This window comes from Triturus cristatus, chromosome 6 (assembly GCF_964204655.1).
Source record: "Triturus cristatus chromosome 6, aTriCri1.1, whole genome shotgun sequence".
Classification (NCBI taxonomy): domain Eukaryota; kingdom Metazoa; phylum Chordata; class Amphibia; order Caudata; family Salamandridae; genus Triturus; species Triturus cristatus.
The window spans coordinates 617,673,889-617,695,417 of NC_140589.1; the positions used below are offsets into that span (position 1 = coordinate 617,673,889).

The 21,529-nt window shown below is 42.3% G+C and overlaps 1 long non-coding RNA gene across 2 annotated transcripts in view; it reads right to left on the minus strand.

Annotated features, from left to right (window-relative positions):
• Window positions 1–21,221, minus strand: part of LOC146817651 (uncharacterized) — a 38,233-nt gene extending 17,012 nt beyond the window's left edge. The window contains exons 1-3 of one of the 2 annotated variants that reach the window (XR_014962554.1): window positions 21,007–21,194; window positions 13,836–13,944; window positions 11,125–13,585 (exon numbers count right to left, since the gene is read on the minus strand). This is a non-coding gene — a long non-coding RNA (uncharacterized LOC146817651). Of the gene's footprint in view, window positions 1–11,124; window positions 13,586–13,835; window positions 13,945–21,006 lie in introns of those variants that run through there. The other variant, XR_014962553.1, reaches the window with a different exon arrangement.
• Window positions 21,222–21,529: the final 308 nt, after the last annotated feature.

Consider the following 21,529-nt stretch of genomic DNA (forward strand, 5'->3'; position numbering starts at 1 on the left):
GAGTACCATATTTGAATCCATTGACACACCAATACAAGTTTCTAAAAACCCACTCAGTGATTCCTAGATCTACACACACATCTAATCACTTACTTATATATTCACTAAGGGTGGGCGTAGTTCGCGAAGTAGCACTTCGCGAAGCTACGCAAAGTGAAGTTCGCACTACGCGAGCTACGCGTAGCACTTCGCGAACTGCGAAGTAACATGTTCGCACTGTGCAAGATGTTGTTTTCAATGATTGCACAGTGCGGACAAGCAACCGGCACTGTGCAATCATTGAAAATGGCATCTTGCACAGTGCGAGCTGTAGTTTTCTGCTGCTCGAGTAGATTTTTACTCGAGCTGCAGCTTTCTCAACGCGAACTGGTAGTTTCTCATCGCGAGCGGTCGCGAGCATACGCGACCCCTCGCAATGAGAAACCTGACCTTCTCGCGTTGGGAATCTCGCCGGGAGGTTTATTTTCCATGCTCGCGATCGCGAACAAGGAAAAAGTCTCGCCAGGATGTCATTTTGCTTGCTCGCGGTCGCCAACTTGACGTTGAGGACCGCGAGCAAGCAAAAAATGACCGCAGCACTACGCAACACTACGCTACGCGTGTTCGCACTGTGCTACGTGCAGTTCGCGTAGTGCGAAGTAGCGCGAACTTCGCAAACTACGCGAGCGTAGCGTAGTGCTTCGCCCAGGCCTAATATTCACTCATGCATGCTGTCAATGATCAATAGAACACTATCAAATATACTTATACACCTATATCGACATTACACACCAGCACACATCCTATTCACTTATGCAAACAATGGATCATACTTACATTTACTCAGCTCCACACTTATACAAACACCATTTCATTTGATACTAACTCATAAAATCACTATTACAAGTATACAGTTATCCATACAGTCACTCATACAATCACTGAGTCTTATCTATACTTATTTATATACAACAACTGTCACATACACTGTCTTTTATTTTTCTAGTCTGTTGGACTTGTACCATTGAGAGATATATTTGCTCATCATCACACCCATAAAGATATTCACTCACCCAAACAAAAGTTATAACATGTAGTCTTAACCTCATATACCTACTGAATCAACTATTCACATATCTTTGGGCAATCACACCCCTCCCACTGAACCACACACACATTCACTCTCCCATACAAATACTCAGTTAACTAATCAATAACTAATATAGACTTTCACGTAGATAGTAACCAACTGTTGCAGCAGTTTTACAGGGACCCTCAGTATTCAAGGGGAATTAATTCCAGGGAGCGTGTTTGCACAGTGGTGAAGGAAGGGGCCTGGCCTGAGGTGACATGTGTGCAAACATGCCCTGTGGTGCGCTTTAAGTTGGGGAATTAATTCCTCTTCAATGCTGAGGGTCCCTGGGGGCCAACTAGCCCACCAGGTACCTCCAGTATGCGCCAGGGAGCTGGGTTACAGAGAGGTGGCCCAGGCCATGCCCCTTTTTACACCTCTCTGCAATGCAGCTCTGTGGCGTTGCAGAGAGGTGCAAAAAGGGGTGTGACCTCTGAACACCTCTCTGCAACGCAACTCCCTGGCGCATACTGGTGGTACCTGGTGAGCTAGTTGCCCTCAGGGGCCCTCAGCATTCAAGGGGAATCAATTCCCCAACTTTAAACGTGCCAGGGGTCACGTTTGCTGAGTGTTGCAGGGAGAGGGCGGGGCCTAGCCGAGATGCCGGCTTTTTTAAAAAAAAGAACATTTTAAGAAGGGGGGCTGTGTGACCCCCCTTCTCTTGGCTTTTTTTGTGCCCTGGGGACCTGATCTCCCAGGGCCTGGCCCCCTTTAAAAATAAAATAAAAAAGTAAATGGGAGGGTGACCGCTTGGGCCTTCCTCCTGTGGCCAATTCCAGCCCCGGGGACCCCATCCCCCAGGGCATGGCCACACACATTGTTTTGTTTATAGAAGGGGGCTGCATGGCCCCCCTCCTAAGGCCTCGATTGGCCCCGGGGACCCCATTACCCGGGGCCCGCCTTTGTTTAATATTTTTCTTTTTTAGGGAGCGGGCCGCGTGCCCCCCTCCCGGGCCACATCTGGTCCCGGGGACCCCATCCCCCGCGGCCTGGCCATCCTTTTTTATTTTTTTGTGAGGGGGCCGCGTGGCCCCCCTCACCAGGCCAAATATGGCCCCGGGGACCCCATCGTCCAGGGCCTGGCCTCTCATTTTTTTTTAAATATAAAAAATGCTCAGGGGAGGGGCGTATGTGGCCCCCCTCCTGGGCCACTCCTAGCCCCGGGGACCCCATCCCCCGGGGCTTGCCCTCTCCTTTGAGGACCGTGGGGTGAGCCCCAATGCCCCCATGGTCTCTGCAGGCTCCCCGTGTCCTGCGAAAGCCGGCATTGCTTTTCCACATGGGGAGCTGCTAACATGCAGCTCCCCATGTGGAAAACCAATCTGCTTTACTTCATTGAAGCGAGAGCAGGTTTCCCTGCTCTCGCTTCAATGAAGCAAAGCATTTTGCAATGACAGGGCGGGAGCTGCGCAGCTCCCACCCTGTCATTGCAAACAGCAGTGTCCCAGGGGTGGGCACCCGGGACACTGCGGGAGCCTGCCCTGGGTGGTGGCGGTCCCCAGGGCCACCACAGGCTCAAGGAGGGGGGCTGCGCGGCCCCCCTCCAAATCTGTACAAAGCCCCGGGAGGTAGTGGTCTCCGGGATCGGGGGTCCTTAACAGACCCCCAAATTTACATATTAGTGCCCCGGGGAGGTGGTATTTAATTTTTCTCAAAAGCCCCGGAAGGGTGGCGGTCACCGGGGCAGCGGGGGGCCATGTGCCCCCTGCTTATTAATTAATGAAAGCCCCGGGGGTGGCGGTCCCCAGGGCATGGGGGCGTTAGAGGCCCCCCACAGATTAAAAAAGAAGTCCTGGGGTAGCGCCCCCCAGGGCTGTGTGGCGCCGTGTGCTCCCCTGCAAATATTTTTGAAAAGCCCCAGGGATGGCGGTCCCCGGGACAGTGTGGGGGAGATTGGGGCCCCCCACACATTTTTTAACTGCCCCCGGGACCTGGCCCACCCGGGGGCTTAATTAAACGAAGCGCGGGAGCCTGCGCTTCTTCTTTTTTATATTTTCGGCTGAAATTTGCGCTGGGTGCGCGAATCTCGCCGATATCTTTTTTTGAAAAGGCCTAGGGGGTCAGGGTGTTTCTACCCTGCCCCCTTTTCTTGTTTTTCGCATTTCTTTTTCTGTTTTCTTGTGCCTTGGTTCTACCGAGGCACAAGATGGCTGCCAACACTTCCTGGTTTGGAGTGTTGACAGCCAATTAGCATGAAGCTCGTGATCGGGAGGGTGCGCGGATCCTCCGTGGCCATAGATATCACTATCTTTATTTCTCAAAAACTACTGACGGATTTACACTATTTTTAAAAAGGTTGCTTTCTGAGCCATGCAGTACCATTTTGCCAAATTTGGTGTAATTCCGTTCAGCAGCTTGGGCTGTAGCCGTGTCTAAAATTTCCTATGGAAAATAACATGGGGAAAACGCGTTTTGGGACCCCCCTTTTTTCTCGGCCCCCACTTGACGAATCACCCCCAAACTTTCAGAATAGGAGCTGACCGGAGCGCCCCACCAGTTTTGAAAAGTTTGTGAAGATTCGTCATCCAGTTATTGGGAAAAGAATGTTATGAATTTCCTTTTGGAGCCTTGATCACATGACATGATATATATGTATTTATATTTCAATTTACAAACTTTCCGCGCACTCCAAAAGCTGCATCTAAATCAATTTATTATACTTGCAAACACAAAGGAAACGACAAGCGCGTTTCGGCCTCTTAGCCTTTCTCAATGTCAATTCACAAACTGGTCAATTACATTATATCATGTAAAAAACAACATTCATTGGGCAGCCAACCCCCATAAACATCAGTGATGGACTACAAATAGAACTGTCTTAAAAGACCAGGTTAATGTGGCGGCCATTTTGTCAGTTGCCATTAGATATACAATTAGCCTTTTGTATAATCGTTTCTAACAGCACCAAATATAATCATATTTAATTTTTGACACTCCTTAAACCTTTACAGAGAAATATAGCTTTGTATTATCACAAGGGCACAAAACCAAAAACTCACAAGCTTAGAGTGCCACATATATTATGGAAAACAAATCAAGGAATTCTGAGTGGTTCTCAAGTTTAGGTGGAGCCCTGCTCTTGTTGGAGCGCATCTACAAAACCAGCTAAACTCTAAAACAACCCACTGCATCTGGCTGTGTTTTTAGCAGAGTTTTTAAGCATAGGTATTAACACAGTGCTAAACATGCTGAGCTTGAAATGTGAAAAAGCCTTTTGGTATTTTTGCTGAAAAGTCTTTAAGCATAGGATTAGCCAGTGCTATGCAAACAGTCAGAAAAATTACAAAATCCTTTTACCACTCCAGCACAATCCAATGCTTAAAAACTCTGCTAGAAAAAAATATATTTGAGGTGAGCAGGTTTAGAACACCACTGATGTTGTGGAAGCACTTTACCAAGAGCAGCTCTCCGCCTACACTTTGGAACTACCCAAAGTTCCTAGCCTTGTTTTGCATAACTTACAAGGCTAAAACAATAATACAGGTTTTGGCCCCTTGGGAAGGGAGTCCCAGAGCAGGGGTGTCCCTCTAAGACCTCCCCCCAGGCTTATGTAGGCATGGTATCCCTACCCTGCCCCCTATTTCTTTTTTGTATTATTTTTGAAGGACAGGAGACTGAGTACCAGAGTTCTAACCACTCCAGCACAGTATAACAGCTTTGGATTAATTAAATACTACCCAACCCAACCTGGAAAACATAAAATCAATTCCTAATACATGAGTTTCTCTCTCATTAAAGTTCATCAGAGGAGTATAAGTTTGTCTCAACACTTGGAAGCACCCAGTATTAGTCAAAACCGAACACTCACAAGCCTAGAGTGCTGCATAAATTATGCAAACAAGGCTAGGCACCCTGGATAGTTCCAAGGTTTAGGTGGACAGCTGCTCTTGTTGGAAAACATCTACAATAACAATGACACTCTAAAAATGACTACCTGAAATGACTTTTCAAGCAGAGATTTTAGGCAAAGGATAAGCACAGTGCTATCTATGGCAAGCTAGCAAAGCGGCAGTCTTTAAGCATAGGATTAGCCAGCCATCTCAAATGACATCACTGATAACATCATTGAAGGCATCACTGAAGACATCATCCAATGAGTGTGGCAAATTAATACTCACTTATCACACTGAAATGTATTTAGTGATCTACGTCTAGAGCACATTTTCTAAAGCTTCTGCACTGCTACTGAGTGTAAACTTTTGCAATATGTCACATCTCCTAATGGGCTTGAGTATGTGGAGGAGGTGGGCTGTCCGTAAGAGTTTTCCACACAACAAAGGCATTGCACAGCAGGAGCTTGTCGACATAACAGGAACTGAGAGTCTTGAGGTAGTGGGCTCTCTATAAAATGTTGAGCGTAGAGCGATGGATATGTGTAGTGGGGCTGGACAAACTAATGGGGTAGGGTGTCTGGAAAGACTGGGCTCTCTGTAAAGAGTTGTGCACAGGGTGGAGAGTGTGTGTGGTTGTGGCTTTGGCACCTAAAGGAGCTTGCATGTATGGAGAGAGTGAGTTCTCTGTGAACAGTTGTGCACAGGGAAAGTCTGTGTGTAGTATGGGCTTGGACACATACTAGGGTTTTCTGGGCAGAGTAGACTCTTCGCCAAGAGTAGAGTGGAGGCAAAGGCTGTATGTACTAGCAGCTTGGCCAGCTAATGGAGCTTAGAAACCTGAAGGGTGTGTGCTCTCTGTGAAAACTTGTGCACATGGCGCCAGGTGTGTATAGTATGGCATTAAACACATAATGGGACTTGAGTGTTTGGAGAGAGTGATCTCTCAATGAAGAGTTGTGTACAGGGTAAAGTCTGTGCTTAGTAGGGGCTTTTCCACCTAATGTGGCTTTTGTGTGTAGCTGAGTGTGGTCCTGTGAACAGTTGTGCACAAGGTGAAGGTTGTTTGTGGTAAATGCTTGTTCATGTACAGACTTGTGGGTCTTGCGGGACTAGAATATACTAAGATCAATTTATATATGCACATGTGCTCATGCAATTTATGCTTTACATTAACTCTGCACCATTTACTACTTATGTACATATTGAAATATATACTGGTTTGTAGAGCACATTAAACAATAGTATTTTGGATGCTGTCATCAAGGATGTAATTCGAGATTTCTTCAGTGATGTTATCAATGATGACATTGAAAAAGTTGTACGGGCTTTTAAATGTAAGGACATAAGCAGTGCTTGGTGGGGACACAAGTTATATTTTGCTGAAATATAACTGGTGAATTTCAGGTTTTTTGGGGGTTTAAAACATAACATTATGAGTGAAATTGTTACCTAACCATAACATATCTTTCTCTGTTTCTTTTTTTTTAATGTAAGTTAAGGTCTTTTTCTACACCAAACTCTAATGTCACTTTAACCTTTCCTTTTTTCAGTGAATTTTGTGGGGTTTTGTAATATAAAGTAAAATGTTATTTTTAAACTAATCAGTATTGTAAAATCTTTCACACTTAGTTTACAATGTTATTGTTTATTAATGAAACTTAATACACATTATCAATAATATTATTTTGTTGTCCTACTTTGTTCCCATAATACTCTTGCAGTGCTTTTTCAGGACTCTTGCAAGATTCCCACATCCAATGGTAAGCCCTCAGAGGAACTCAGAGTGGTTTTTACGATGTGTTCTCGGTCTCGTGGAAGTACAGTGAGACCACAGTAAGTAAATAGTTATGTATAGTATGAAAAAATCATTTTTATTTAGGTTTGAGCATAGATGTTTTCTATCCGGGTAAGCTCATGAAGATCCCTTGAGTGTTTTTCTGTAAAAATTGCCCGTTTTGTACATTTCATGGTCGCGCCGGTGTATCCTGAGAGTACCATAAGACCAACGGCACACCCAAAAAACGCTTCTGATTGGTTGAAATCACTGTCTTTCTTGTACTCCATATACACCTCTTTATTTAATACTTATTATGTGTAATGGTGTCTCCACTATAATTTGTTTGTCCTACAAACAATTTACTCTGCCTGAGCGTTTTTGTTTCATGTTGTACGTCCTTCCCACTAAGTTGGATACAGGCTTGTGTCCCACTTTATTTGTTTCTTGCTGAATTTTGTGTATATTTCAGCAACTATATATTAAAAACACTTGCCCGGCTGGACAGCTGTAAAAATAGTACTGATTGGGTCTATATTTATTGTTTGCTCTCATTAATCGTTGTCTAGGGACCACTGTTTTTAGAAATCATTTCTTTTACGTACAGGCATATTCCATTCGTTGAAACTCATGTAGGAGTAACACTTAGGGGCCGATTCCGATCCGGGTCGGAAAGCACTCTGACCGAGTCGGATCCGGAGTGTTTTCCGACTGAGCCGGACCCCTACAGTCCGACCGAGCGAGTACGATGCGCACGTATGCTGTCGGACTCGGTTCGGTCGGACTCCCATAGAAGTCAATGGGAGCCGGTCGTATGACGCGTACATGGGCTCCCATTGACTGAATGGGTACGTCTCGAACAAGTCGGTGCCACCTGCAGCTTACATGCCTGTGTTGGGGAGACCCATAGGTCTTCCCCTGTGTCCGAGTCGTAGGGCTGCGGGTGTCAGGGGGTCCGACGCGGACCCCCAAAGTCCGACTCCGGGAGCTTTTGGGAGCCGGACACTCCGGCTCGCACAGGCTGTCCGACGCGTACATCGTACTGGCTCGGTTGTAAATTGCATCCATTGCACCCCACGGTTAGCTTCCGACCGGGAAGTACGGAGCGGTTCGGACCCGGAAACAACTCGGTCGGTGAATTTCATGTCACTCGCATCGTACTTGCTCACCCGTACAGCTGTACGAGTCAGCCAGAAAACACGCGTATGGCTCGTAGTTTATCCGGCCGAACCCGATTCGGTGCCCTTCCGACCAAGATCGGAATCGGCCCCAGAGGGTCTGATTCTGATGCGGTTTGGAAAGCTTCCCAACCAAATGGGTTTAGGAATGGTTTCCAACCGAATTGGATCGGGAGAGTCCAACCGACCAAGTACAATGCATCCGGATGCTTCCAGATACGATTTGGTTGGACTCCCATTGACTTTAATGGGAGCTTTTGTTCCGACCGAATGCATAGGCTCCCATTGAAGAAAGGGGTGGCTGGGGAAAATCGGGCACCCTGTGGCTGGCAACCCCTCGTGCCTGCCACACTGTGCATGGCTGGTAAGGGAAGACCCATCAGTACCCCCACGGGTCTGAATGGGAAAGCCCCGGTGCAGGGGGGCCACTACGAGCCCCCACAGTCTGATTCCGACTGCTGATTCGAGTCAGACGGCACGATTCGGAAAGGCTGTCCAGATCCACCATCGTACCCGGCCGTTTGGAAATGCGGCCCGTAGAGACGTACAATTCTGCTCCGTACGGATCGGTCATTCCAAATGACTTTGGGTTTGGATTGGGATATTCCTAACGCCTAACTCGCATCGTACTCAGTCAGTTGGAAACCTTTATGAGTCAGTTGGAAAGACACATTCCAGAGCCGATCTGGACAGAGCAAATGCTTTTAGGAGGTCTTCCTAACCGCATCAGAATCAGGCCCTTAGGTGTGTTCACTTGGTGCGCCAAGCCCTATCTGTTTTTATTGGATTCCTTACAAACTTTTGGGAATTTTCAAATTAAGAGAAAATTAGATCTGGATAGGAATGGCCAGAGGACATGGAAGAGGAGGAGGATACTCCTAGAACTCCCAAGGAGTCTGTGGTTTGGGAATTTTTCACCTGTGCCTGGCTTCCAGGATGAGAAGCTCTCAGCGTTTCCACCATTGGACTGCGAGGCCCTAGAACGGTCAATGGCAGCCATTAAATCTGGCTTGCCAGAAGACCCCTGTCCTCTCAAGGTGTTCAGAATGGCCTTTCCCATGGTGGGGGGTGAGCTTCCATCCCTTCTGAACTCCTCCCTGGCTGCAGGGAAAATACCACTCAGATTTAAGAAAGCTATGGTAAGCCCAAAATTGAAGATGGGAGGGGCAGGAGACGTCCATTACAACGCAGGCATTACATCGTAATGTCTTTACAACTCAACTTTCACAATGCAACTACCATTACATCGCATGCTGTTACAGCGCATGTGCCTTTACTATGCATGCCATTACAATGCATGCCATTACAACGCATTGTTAGGTAAGTATTTGAGTTAAGTTAATATTTACTTTGATTTTTTTATGTTATTAAATTTAAGAGTATTTGTAATGGAATAGTAATACTCAGGTAAGTTTTAAAAATAGTAGATTGTTGATTTTGGTGGGGGTGTTTATTAATACTCAGGTAATATTTTGAGATACGTTTTTATTTGGAATTATTTAACTTAGATTTTATTTAAACTTAATATTAGAGTATTTCTAAAGGAATATTAATACTCAGGGTGTTTTTTTTGTTTAAGGAAAATGTTGAATCGGGGTGTTTATTAATACTCAGGCAATATTTTATTACTAGTGTATTATATGTAAAAAGTTTTTATTTCAATTTATAAGGTAATTTATTATAATTTTTTTTAAATGTTGAAAAAAATTAATTTATATAAAAAATTTGAGGTGATTTATAGTAAATAAAGACTAAGAGGGTCATTAGGATAGCAGGCGGATCGGCATCACCCGTGTGGCGGTGGCGATCCGCCCGCCAAAAACCACCTCATGCATTAAAATTTCTCCCCGCCACATTACCATGGCAGGGGGGACTACGGCGGACGGAAAGACCGTTCGCCGGTTTTCTGCCGGTAGGCAATCCGCCCGATTAACTACCGGGTGGAAAAGCAGTTAATATGGTGGCGGTGTCTGGTAGACACCGTCATCCATATTATGATGCATGCAGGGTGTTGTCTTTCCATGGCGCCATGGAAAGGCAGGCAGTTCTCACCATTGGGGGCCCGTAGCGGGCCGCCAGGGATTCTGGGGGGTGGGGGGTGCACATGGGGGGTACCTACGGTACCCCCCTGCAGTTCCATGCACAACATGGCAGGCACCACGCAGTGCCTGCCACGTTGTTCATGGAACAGCACGACATGCCTTTTTGGCATTGCGGCGGGCGGTGCTGAGAGCACCGCCCGCCGGAATGTCAAGAATGCAGGATGCGCCCGCCAGTGTGGCAGGCGCATCCTAATGCCACCCACAGGACCCCCGCACCTATGGCGGGTGGTCCCATTCTGCGAAAGGATATCCACCCGCCATCCTAATGATGCTCTTAACATTTAATACATTAATACTCAGGTAAATTAAAAAATGTGAAGCGCTAAATAAAAGCTGGTAAACCAACCTAACCCGTGAGTGCTGCTATCTTCTTCCCGGACGGGAGAGAGGAAAACCTTGGAGCGAGAAATTAAAAAATATATATACATTTCTAAAGGTATAAAATGATGTAATAAAAAATTGTGTTTATTTTTTTTTAAAGTTCCACAAATGCAGTGGGAAGGGATGGTAGGAAAATAGGGGTTTTGGGAGAAAAAGTAATTTAATACTCAGTTAACGATTTTAATAAAAGTGTTTTTTAAATAATATTTAATAAATGTATTTTTATAATAAAAAATTAAAAAATATAACTTTTTTTAAATTAATTTAAAAAAATAAGTATTTATAATAAAAGGAAGTATTTTGAGAGAGTGGATCATAGCAAAATGTAATATATTTTTTTTAAGTTTTTTTAGAAAATATTAAGAATAAAAATAGATTTAAATATAGAAATGTATTAATTTTAAATACAATTTAAAAATATCCTAAACCCAATAGAGCTATATAAGCATTTAAAAATACATATTCAAAATTATAACATCTCAATATAATTTATTACAAATAAAAAACACACAGGTTAACTGTAGTTTATCTTTTACAAATATTCATAGCAATATAGAAAAATACGTAAAATGATCAAAACATATTTTGATAATAATGATATTTATTAATAATAATTAAAGAATTTACAATGAACAGTGACATATCTTTTTTTCTTACTTTGTATTTTTCCCCATGGTTTACCATTGAAGTCAATGAGGAAAACTGTTCTTTTTTCATTTTTACTGAAAGACATGACATTGCTGCATATACATAACTTTAGTCATTACGAGGATCGTGGTGCTACGGATCAGATGCAAGGTTGAGCTCCGTCAAGGTAAGGCAAATTTTAATCATTAAAAATAAAAAATAGTGGTAATGTTTATTGTAAGGGGAGAGGAGGGAGGTAGTTAGAAATAGTAAATGTGTTTTGTGTACATTTTGTGTGTGTTAACTTAAAAATTCAAACCAAAACAGATAGTAGTAGTAGTCCCACGTCGGGTTTCATTGTTTCATAACACTTTTTGTTTAATACATTTGTTAAATTAAAAAAATTAAAAAAATTATTAAACCAAAGTGTAATGAAAGTAATAGTTATTTTAAACTTTTTAAGCAACAGTTTTTTTGAGTAATAAAGTTAATGCGTCATCGCGGTTATACGGATATGTTGTAGGAACTTTCAAAAGGGCTTTGTGTTTTGAAAATAAACATTTTGGCCTTTTTATAAACCATTGCATATTTGATTTTGGGAGATCGTATTGTTTTTGTTCGAGAAAGGATTGCAACAATGGATTTCTGGATGTGGATTTATTTTGGATTTGGATTTCGATCGAGATTGGATTGCATCAATTGATTTTGTTTCTCATTTTTCGCCCAACTATTTTTCTTTTTCGGGATGGATTTTCTTTTGTAAGTGTGCACAGAAATGTTTACAGTCTATTTATTAACTGGAAAAATATGTTTTTGTAGAACTGTGCTCTTTTTCTTAAGTTTCATTCGGGTGATGGATTTCAAAAAGGATTATGGAATATAGGCAATGGTTTAAATGACTACAAAGGACTCTTGGTGAAAACCTGAATTGAACGTAAGTCCAAGAGTTGAAAAAAGAAGACTTCAGAAGCTAAGAAAACCTGACTTTTTACTATAGTTTTAGTATTTTTAGAAAAATGCCAATTGAATTAGCGGATATTTTGTGTCAGAACAGGCAAGTAAGAAGTTATAGGAGATAGTGTAGGTTAGAAATGGAGGATGTGTGCAATATTATCTAGGTAGTCTGAAGCAACCATCAACGAAAATTGTTGAATTGCACCCAATAATAACTCTGACATTTCTTTTGTTCTTTTTTAAATTCGTGGGTTCAGACTACCATCAGACTATGATTGTGACATTCTCATTTCTTGGAAACTTTGCTCCTTCCTCAACATTTTCAAGAAATGAGAGAGGTTAGGATGAGGTTTCTCAATTTATTAATTGAAGGAGCTGTGCCATCCTTCTATGGCATTGTTTGTTTTTCCTCCTCCCTCTAAGTAGGTCGAGTAGCAGGTCCACCACTTCACATGGAAACGTGGTTTCCTCCTGCGACCTGACCTGCATTGATGGCCAATCCATGTGTCTTCAAACTAATTTAGAAGGGGTGCCAGTTTGTCTTCCTTGGCAGTAAAGTATTCTGATTCTCTAATAGAAGTGTAGTATTCAGCTACACTGTCAGGAGGAACTAAACAAAGGGCAGTTAGTTTTTTAGATTCAAATTGTAGTTTGCTGTCTGATATATAATGCTTAACTGAGGATGTTTTTTTGAATTTTTTGCCACTATGTCTGTGAAAAGTGAAAAAAATTCTTGAATTTGGGTATCGATGTTCATTTTGGTAATTGTGTTAATCATTGATAATTCAAAGTCAGTTAACACTTTTCTAGGACTTTTGTTTGTTGTTTCAGCTTTTATTACAGACAAAAATTCAGTGTATGTTGAGGATTGTTTATTAGGGAGTAAACTGTACACTAAGGGAACAACTGTATTATTGATATAGGCATGAATAATGTATATTTGGGTGAATTCCCCCCCTGTGCGGGCGAATTAATGAGTGGGCGGAGTGTGGACGGCCCTCGGCCGTCCTCCGCACACGCCCACCATGACATCGGACGGCTAAACATCCCATCCATTATCTAAATATAACTACTCTCCAATTTAACAAGATTATGGGGTGTGCTAAAGATTATTATTCTTTTATAAGGGTTTTGGTTGTCAGGTAATAGAAATGGTTCATTAGTAACTGTTAAATATTCAGGACTAATGTTAATGTCGGAAAAGGTTTGGGTTGTTACTCTTAGAGCATTACTTGCCTGTTTTTTACACTGAATAATTCTGCGTAGGTTGGGTATTGTGGGCGTACTACTTGCAACAGGAGATGGAATGTGTTGGGATGCCTCCATCAAAACTGCACTACAGGGTTCATGGAGTTGGAGGTGGATGCAATTGTTTTTATTTCATTGATGTTTTCAAGTACTTCAATCTCCATTACAGAGGCAGAGTGGTTATGCTCTGTGGTTCTTAAAACAGTCACCATGAGTAACCGCTTTGCCTGTGCAATGGGATGAGCAATATTGCACCCACCTCCAATGACAACCGGGCACAGTTGGTCTCTCCTTACAATAAACATACCCACTATCGTTTAACAGACAGTTTCCTCTGCTGGATTTTATGTATTATGTTCATTATTGGCAGCCATTATCTGTAAAGAATTGAAAAAGAAAAAATATTTGTGAAAATATTTGGAAGTGTTAGTGATTTCCGGTTTAAAAAAAATGTTAGTGAACATTTTATGCAAATCGTTTTTTCTGCTTAAATATTATGCACTGTGAACTTTGATTTAATTGTTTTGCATTGTTGATTTTGCTTTTGAAGTTTTATGATCTTAATTATTTACCTAGAAAAGAATAATGGTTAGTTTGTTATACAGATTCATAATTGCTCTAGCTTACCTTTTTATTGTTGTTTTTTGATGCTTCTGGTTTTTTGGTTGTTCTGTGGTGGGTCTTCTTTGTTTTGTTGGTGTTTTTCAAAGTTGTTTGTATTGTTGGTTTGTTGGGTCTGGAAAAAAAATTAATTTAGCTATTGTTTTGTGGTCTTTTTTTTAGATTTTCCATTACCCTGCAATGTAAAATATTAGTGCTTTGAAATTGTTGTACAGTATAAAGTTTGGTTTGCTTTTTTTGGGATCATCTGGTTCGATTTGTCTTATGTTTTTTTTGTTGAGCTATTCAAACTTCATTTATAAAAAACTAAGGTTACATATTTACCTTGGAAAATTGTTTTTTTTCTGCTTACTTGGTTAAGTTTATATATATATATATATATCCATATGAAGTTGCTCAAAAACATGAAGTGCCACACACGACGTTCCTTTTAGCCACTTTATTCAGGAAGCTGCAGCAAAACCCAGCGCACTTTGTCCAGCATCATGTCTTTAAAGCCTGTTTGCCAAACGCGTTTCTGGAGTGATTCTCCCTTGGTCACTGGCGGGCTCGTGGAAGAAGGACCAGCTGTGTTTCATTTTTTGTCAGCACTTAAGTGAATTTTTAGGTGATTAATAGATAATATTCTGGGAAATGTACACAAGTATTAATCTGAATACCCTAGTATTAATTTTAATACTGAAGCATTCATTTTTAATACCCACGTATCAATACACTTCCCCACCCAATATCCCAGGGGTTAGTCATACTTTTTATTAAAATAGTATTTAATAATTAACTATTTTTTTTTTAAAGAGTGTAGTATTGGTATGCGAAGTAATAGTATGCATTGTAATTGTTTGCGTTGTAATTGATGTTATAGTGCATTCAAATGATTTTGCATTGTAATGGTATGCGATGTAAGAAATGCAATGTAATGGTAGCTGCGTTGTAAAGTCCGGGTTGTAAAAGCATGCATTGTAATGGTTTGCATTGTAACATCACATATTCGGGTGGGGCAGACCCCAAAAACCTAAACAACTATTGCCCAGTATCTAGGTTACCTTTCCCAGCTAAAATTGTGGAACAATATGTAAACAGAACCCTTGCAGAATTTATGGAGAAGCATCAATTGCTCCATGCTCGCCAGACAGGTTTTTGGGCACATCACAGCACGGAGCGTGTGATGCTCTCTGTACTGAACGAGCTCAGGCTGGCGGCTGACAGGAACAAGTCCTTCATGCTGATCCTACTGGATCTTGCAGCCTCATTCAACACGGTTGACCCTTAAATGCTTATGGACTGATTACAGGTGCAGGGGATTACAGGGTCTACACTTCGGTGGATTTCTTCGTTCCTGAAGGGCCGGTCAAAGAAGGTACAGCTGGGTGACTCTGTTTATAGAGTAAAGGCATTCCTGTGTAGGGTTCATATAATACAAGAGGGTAGTAGTGTTCCAAAACCGCGTCTTCTTGTAGCAGCGTTATCAAGCGCACCGTGATACTTAAGGATCGTTTTTCGTTCGATATGGAACGTTGGATTGACCCACTTACTTTTGTGGGTGTTTGATTATCTAATTGGGACAACAAGGATAACTATTTATTCCGCTCTGTATCATATTAGGTTTACACCAGATTTGATGACATTTAGATACAGCCTATTTGGAATACTATTTGCACCTAGCTGAACTTGGACGTCGCCATTTATTTAGTATTTGGCCTGTTAGCCTTGAGGAAGTCCTAGTACGCATATGTACGGACGAAACACGTGTTGGCTGTTGTGAAATATCTGGCTGTTGTGAAATATCTTTTATACGAATTGGAACACAAGATGAACTATTAAAAAGAATACGCTTTGGGAAGTTCTGTATTCCATTTGGATTTTTTAATGGAAATTTTTGGAGCACTCTGGATTTCGTAAAAGACATTTAGCATATTATTACTCTGACTATTGGTCTTAGAACATCAGTTTGATATTTAACTGTTTATAACTTGATCATGGGTGTGTGATGATAGCTGTTTTTTTTCATATCTGTGTAGGGTTCAACAGGGGTCTGCTCTGTCCCTACTTCTATTCAATATCTATCTCTATCCTTTGGTGGTGGCATTAGCACAGTTGGACTGCCAAATGTTTATTTATGCAGATGACACCCAGATGATCCAGAAAATTGATAACTCTAGGCAAGCTCAGTTGAACGTGCAGAATATCCTTAGGTTCACACGGTGAGCTGGATGCGGCTAACTCTCTCAAAGTTAACCCAGACAAGAGGGAGGTCCTGGCAATCACCACTAAGAATAACCCTTGGATGGATGGTTTTTGGCCTCAGGAGTTAGGCGCTGCCCCTGACTCTGTGCCTGTTCCGTAGAGTCTTGGCATCAAATTGGACAAGAAAATGTCAATGACTGGGCAGGTACCAACAGTGGTGGGAAGCTGTGTGGGCTTACTTAGGTGCAACAATTGTACTAGCTCTCAGTAAAACAGAGGGCCAGGTTTAAGGGCTTACGTATTGCACATAAGAACCTGTATGGGACGGTAACAACGTATATCAAGTACCATCTAAGGCTATATGTACCTTGACGCTGTGTTCGTTCCTCTGTGGCAATTTTGCTGACCAATCCACGTTTTAACAAATCGACCTTGGGCGGTCAGGCTTTCTCAGTTTTGACACCGACTCCCGGAATGTCTGCGAAGAGAAAATGCCCTCCTTCTATTTCATAAGAGAGTGAATACCTTTTGGTATGAACAGGCCTTTGTTGAGTCTGGTTCAAGGTGGTTAACCCTTGGACAAGCGCTAAGAGACCGATGATAACTATGCACTATATTAGTGTTACTAACATAACATAACATAACCATACCACCAGGAGAAAAAAGGTGTCAGCTAAGTTTGTCACCTGTGCAATAGGCAGTTTAGTGGAGAGACTGCTAAACAGTACTTTTGGGGACATCAGATATGCGCAAACAAATGAGAACATGGTTACATGTTGTAGTGGATGCTCTAAAATTGTAGTAACAGGGGAGAAGACTGTCCATGTGCCCATGTTTTCTTTGAGTTTTAGCTCCAGCAGCTTTAAAACTTCTAAAATAAAATTAAAAAACTGTTTGAAAAAACAAAAAATTGTTCTTTTCAGAACTGCTATTACTTGTTTAAAAATTGACATTTTTATGTTGTTTGCCATGTATGTGTCTTTGTTTCAACATCATAATAGTCTGCTACAGCAGTCTATTCTTAATGATAAAAGATAAGTCAGCTGTTATGTGCTGAAGTAAAACTTGAGCAGTCTTAACAATAGATTTATCTTACCTTTATAAAAATTTGTATCAAGTTCGTCTTACTTCTTTAATGCAGACTTGATACAAATGTATATTTCTATTTATAAACTGACTGATATCAGGGTCTAGTTCACTTAATGGGGCTTAAATTTCTCAAGGGAGTGGACTCTCGGTGGAGGCTTCCCCACAAGGTGAAGGGTGTGCATAGATGGCGCTTTTCCACCTAATAGGGCTTGGATGTCTGGAGGTGAATTATGTGCGTAGCTGGGTCTAGTTCACTTAATGGGGCTTGGATGTCTCAAGGGAGTGGGCTGTACACGAATGCTTCTATACAAGGCAAAGGGTTGTGTAGTAGGCACTCTGCCACATACTAGGGCTTGGCAGTGCTTAATTTGTAAAATATTAAGTGCCAGGGCTCTGACAAGGAGGCCACTGCAACTTGCACCACCCATCGCCCTTGTCATCGCTGCCAAAACAGCTACTAACCATCTCGCTTGCATGTAAATTCAACAGTTCAGATTGTTCCAGGTTCCCAAAGCTGAAATGGTTGGGGAGGTAGGTATTAGCAATTATAATGTATTGTATATTCCTAAACAACCCTTGTTTTCTAATCTCTAAATTAGATGGGCAGCGCCACCATGTGGTTGACTATTGGAAGTATGATGTTGACAATTAGGTGCCGGTGCCGAGCAGGGGAAACCAACTAAGTGCCGGTGCTAAGCACCGGAAAGCACCAGCTCAAATTAAGCACTAGGCCGTAGGATGTCTGCAGACAAACTCTGTGCATAGCAGTGTCTAGTCCACTTAATGGAGCTTGGATGTCTCAAGGGAGTGGGCTATCTATGATGACTTCTCTGCAAGGTGAAGGGTGTGTATAGTAGGCATTTTTAGGGCTTGCATGTCTGGAGGCAAAAACTCTTCATAGCAGGTTCTAGTTCACCTAATGGAGCTTGGATGTCTCAGTGAAGAGGGTTTGCCATGAAGACTTTTCCACAAGGTGACGGGTATGCATAGCAGGCACTTTGCCACCTAGTAAGGCTTTGGGGACTGGAGGCCAATGCTGGTTATTTCAGGTTCTAGTCCACCTAATGGGGTTTAGATGTCTCAAGAGAGGGAGCTCTATATGAAGACTTCGGTATGAGGCAAAGCTTTTACATGGTAGATTATTTGCTGCCTAGTACTGCTTGGGTGTCTGGAGGCGAACACTGTGTGTAGCAGGGTTTACTCCACTTAATGGGACTTGCTTGTCTCAAGGAAGTAGGTTATACATACAGTCTTATATTCAAGGTGTAGGATGTGCTTGGCTACTTTTGTGGCCTTTTTGTAACATTTTTTCCCATTGGTCAGACCAGCAGCACTACCACAGGAACTAGCACAGCCCCCATGTGGTTCTACAAGAGTACTCTGGAACTGCCTGCTGGAAAACATTTTTTGTCTTTTGTATGCCCCATTTGTGGAGTCCCTCTAGGACCTTCTCGTGACTGCTATGGGGGTCAGGGTACTCCTTTCCTGCCCCGTTGCATGTATTTTATTTAAGATTCTGGACACTGCTACCTAGTCGCCATGTCCAGTAATGGGCACGTCGACATTTTTTAACATGTTGCAGTCACAAAGCGCTTTGCTCAGTCCTGCAGGACTAGATCATTAGCACACCTTATTTTCCTTTGCAGTCTAGCGGAACTCCCCTCACGGTCCAGCAGGACTCTTGCGGGAGTCCCACGGCAACAGATATCTATCCATTTTTAACCTTAGTTGCTCTAAAATGACTGAACAGATTCACACTAAATCACAAAAAGCATGCTCTCTTGATAAATATCTAGCTTTCTGCCAAATTTTGTATCATTTTGTTCAGCCATTTTTTCTCTATCATTATCTAATTTTTCCAATGAAAAATGCATGGTGAAAAGCATTCTGGGATGTCCTGTTTTCTCGGTCCACACGCAGATCACCATAAAACGTTCCAGGAAGGAGTTGAGGTGGATGTACCTTTATTGTGGGAAAATGCAATGATTATTCGGCAAACGGCGTCAAAGTTATTAATGAAACACAAAGCGCTCTTCCTATGGAAAGTCTGACCAAATTGTAACTACATCGTATATAGATAGATGGAAAGATAGATGATAGATAGATAGATAGATAGATAGATAGATAGATAGATAGATAGATAGATAGATAGATAGATAGATAGATAGATAGATAGATAGATAGATAGATAGATAGATAGATAGATAGATAGATAGATACATAGATAGATAGATACATAGATACATAGATAGATAGATGTGCAATATGGTCCCATATTGCAATTAATGGGTTCTGGTGATATCATTAACCACAAAGCCAAAGTCTTTATAAAAATGGCTTACACTTGTCATTTGAACTCATGTTACACGTTACTTCTTATGCATTTATTTTATATTACATGATTTATTAATAGATTGTAATACTCTTCATAAACATATGGAGCATTTGACCATGATCCTGTTTCATTTTCAGTATTCATTGATTCCCTGAAAGTGCAGTTATGTGTGTCAGTGTTTTGAGAAATGTGAGCTTTATCATTGGGGAACAAATAATATGCTAATGTTTGTATTATTGTAAGTGAAACTGTATGGATCAATTTTGTATATTGCTTTTTAAATGTTAACACATACAACCACCTACAACCAGCAGTAGGCGGGCCATGTTGAGTATTAAAACGCTACTCCTTCTTGCAGGGGCTCTGTCATACGCCTTTTCCCAAAGCTTTCAAGTAGGTCTTAATAAAGAAGGAAACAACCCACCCAGCAATCACCCATGCCCCTTTAACACCCATCAGGTCCTGATTTTAAAAGTGTTGGGGTTCGAACCCAAGGTACCGGAGACCTTCCTCCACTGGAGGGGTGCCCAGCTCCCACTGCACAGCTGCCCTGCCTCTAGGTGCATGACCCATTCCTTTCTGGGTGATCCTCGGGCTCTGCACACACTGCTCTGTTGGGCGGCGGTTGGGCTGAGCCCCGTGCACTGGCTGCACAGACTCACAGGACTGTCATGCAGACAGCCCGGTTAAGATTCTAGTTCAAAATTAAGGGTGAGGAAATGGAGGAGTTGTGTGGCATGACGTGTGCACCAGAGACAGTTTATCTAAGACTTGGTATAGTCCAACTAACCAAACAATCACAGAATAAAGTTGCACAAAGTCTCTCCTCTTCATAACAACCAAACAAAAGTCAAAGCTGAACATATTCAAATAAAACAACATAACAGATCTCAGTTATAACAACTCAGATAATGGGAGACAGCGAAAAAATGAAAAGAGGAGAAAAGAAACGGAAACTAATGTATCCCAATTAAGATTAAAGAAAATTAGGTTGATAAAACTCAGAAACAATTGGCACAAAAACACCAAAAAAGCCTCCACGAAACCCAAAGGCTCTGGAAACACCAACAAAATCTAGCCAAGTAACAACGAGCCTGTTAATATCACCATGTGAAAATGTGGCTTTTGACTAGGTGGGTAAAGAGTCCGAACGCCTTAGTTTCTTTTCACCATTGCTTTTATTATTCCTTCTTTACATGTCTAGATGATGCCAGGATAAATAATCTTGCTTCTCTTGTCTTTTCCTTTCAGCTCTTCAGGTTCTCCTTCACTGGACCGGCTTCCCGATGGTACCCCTCGAAAGAAAATGGAATTATGGTAAGTTTACCACCTTCTTTTCTCTTCTCTTCATTCCGCGATTATTAGGGTCTGGGAGTGAGAGGAGTCGAACAGTGTTTGCACCCGACCGCCACCAGTGCTCATACAACTTGCTTAAAGTGAAGAAGTATGAAGAAGCAGTTCTCTTACTCTCCCCTTAGCAGTTCTCTCATTCTACCAACTTTCCGCCTTCTCCCCAGACCCCCTTTTACTTGACCCTTAATTCAAATAAGACCGTAACTGGTCACGCACCTGCGATAGCCACGTCCCTCCTGGGGCGTGGTGGGTTACTGCTCTGTCTTTCGTCCTCGCGTCGTCGGCTTCTCACTCCGGGGCTCACTGCAGCGGGTGGTCTTCCGCCAGTTGAGCGTCAGTTGCCGGATCCTTCTTCTTCTCCTCTCGACGTCTCGTCTCGGGACCTCTTCCGACAGCCAGGTTACGCGGCGGCGTTTCTACTTCCGGGTCTCTTCTTAAAGGGCCCGTGTCTTCTCAGATAGGCTCCGACGGAGGGTTGACGTCATCTGTCTTGGTCCACGGCAGGGCGGTCTCGCCCTGCGGATCGTAATCTGCATTGGTGGCAGAGTGTGGCAGAGGACTCATGGGCTGCAAGGGAGAAACTAAAGGAGGTATTGGTTTGTATTTCTCTCCCTCTTTATCCATTTTGTTAAGTCGTAGGGGCCCTCCGATACACTCCCTATTTTGGAAAATGATCTCCAGTAAAAAAAATCACGTTTCTAAAGGATCCAACTATAGTTATTTACTCAGAAACAGGAAA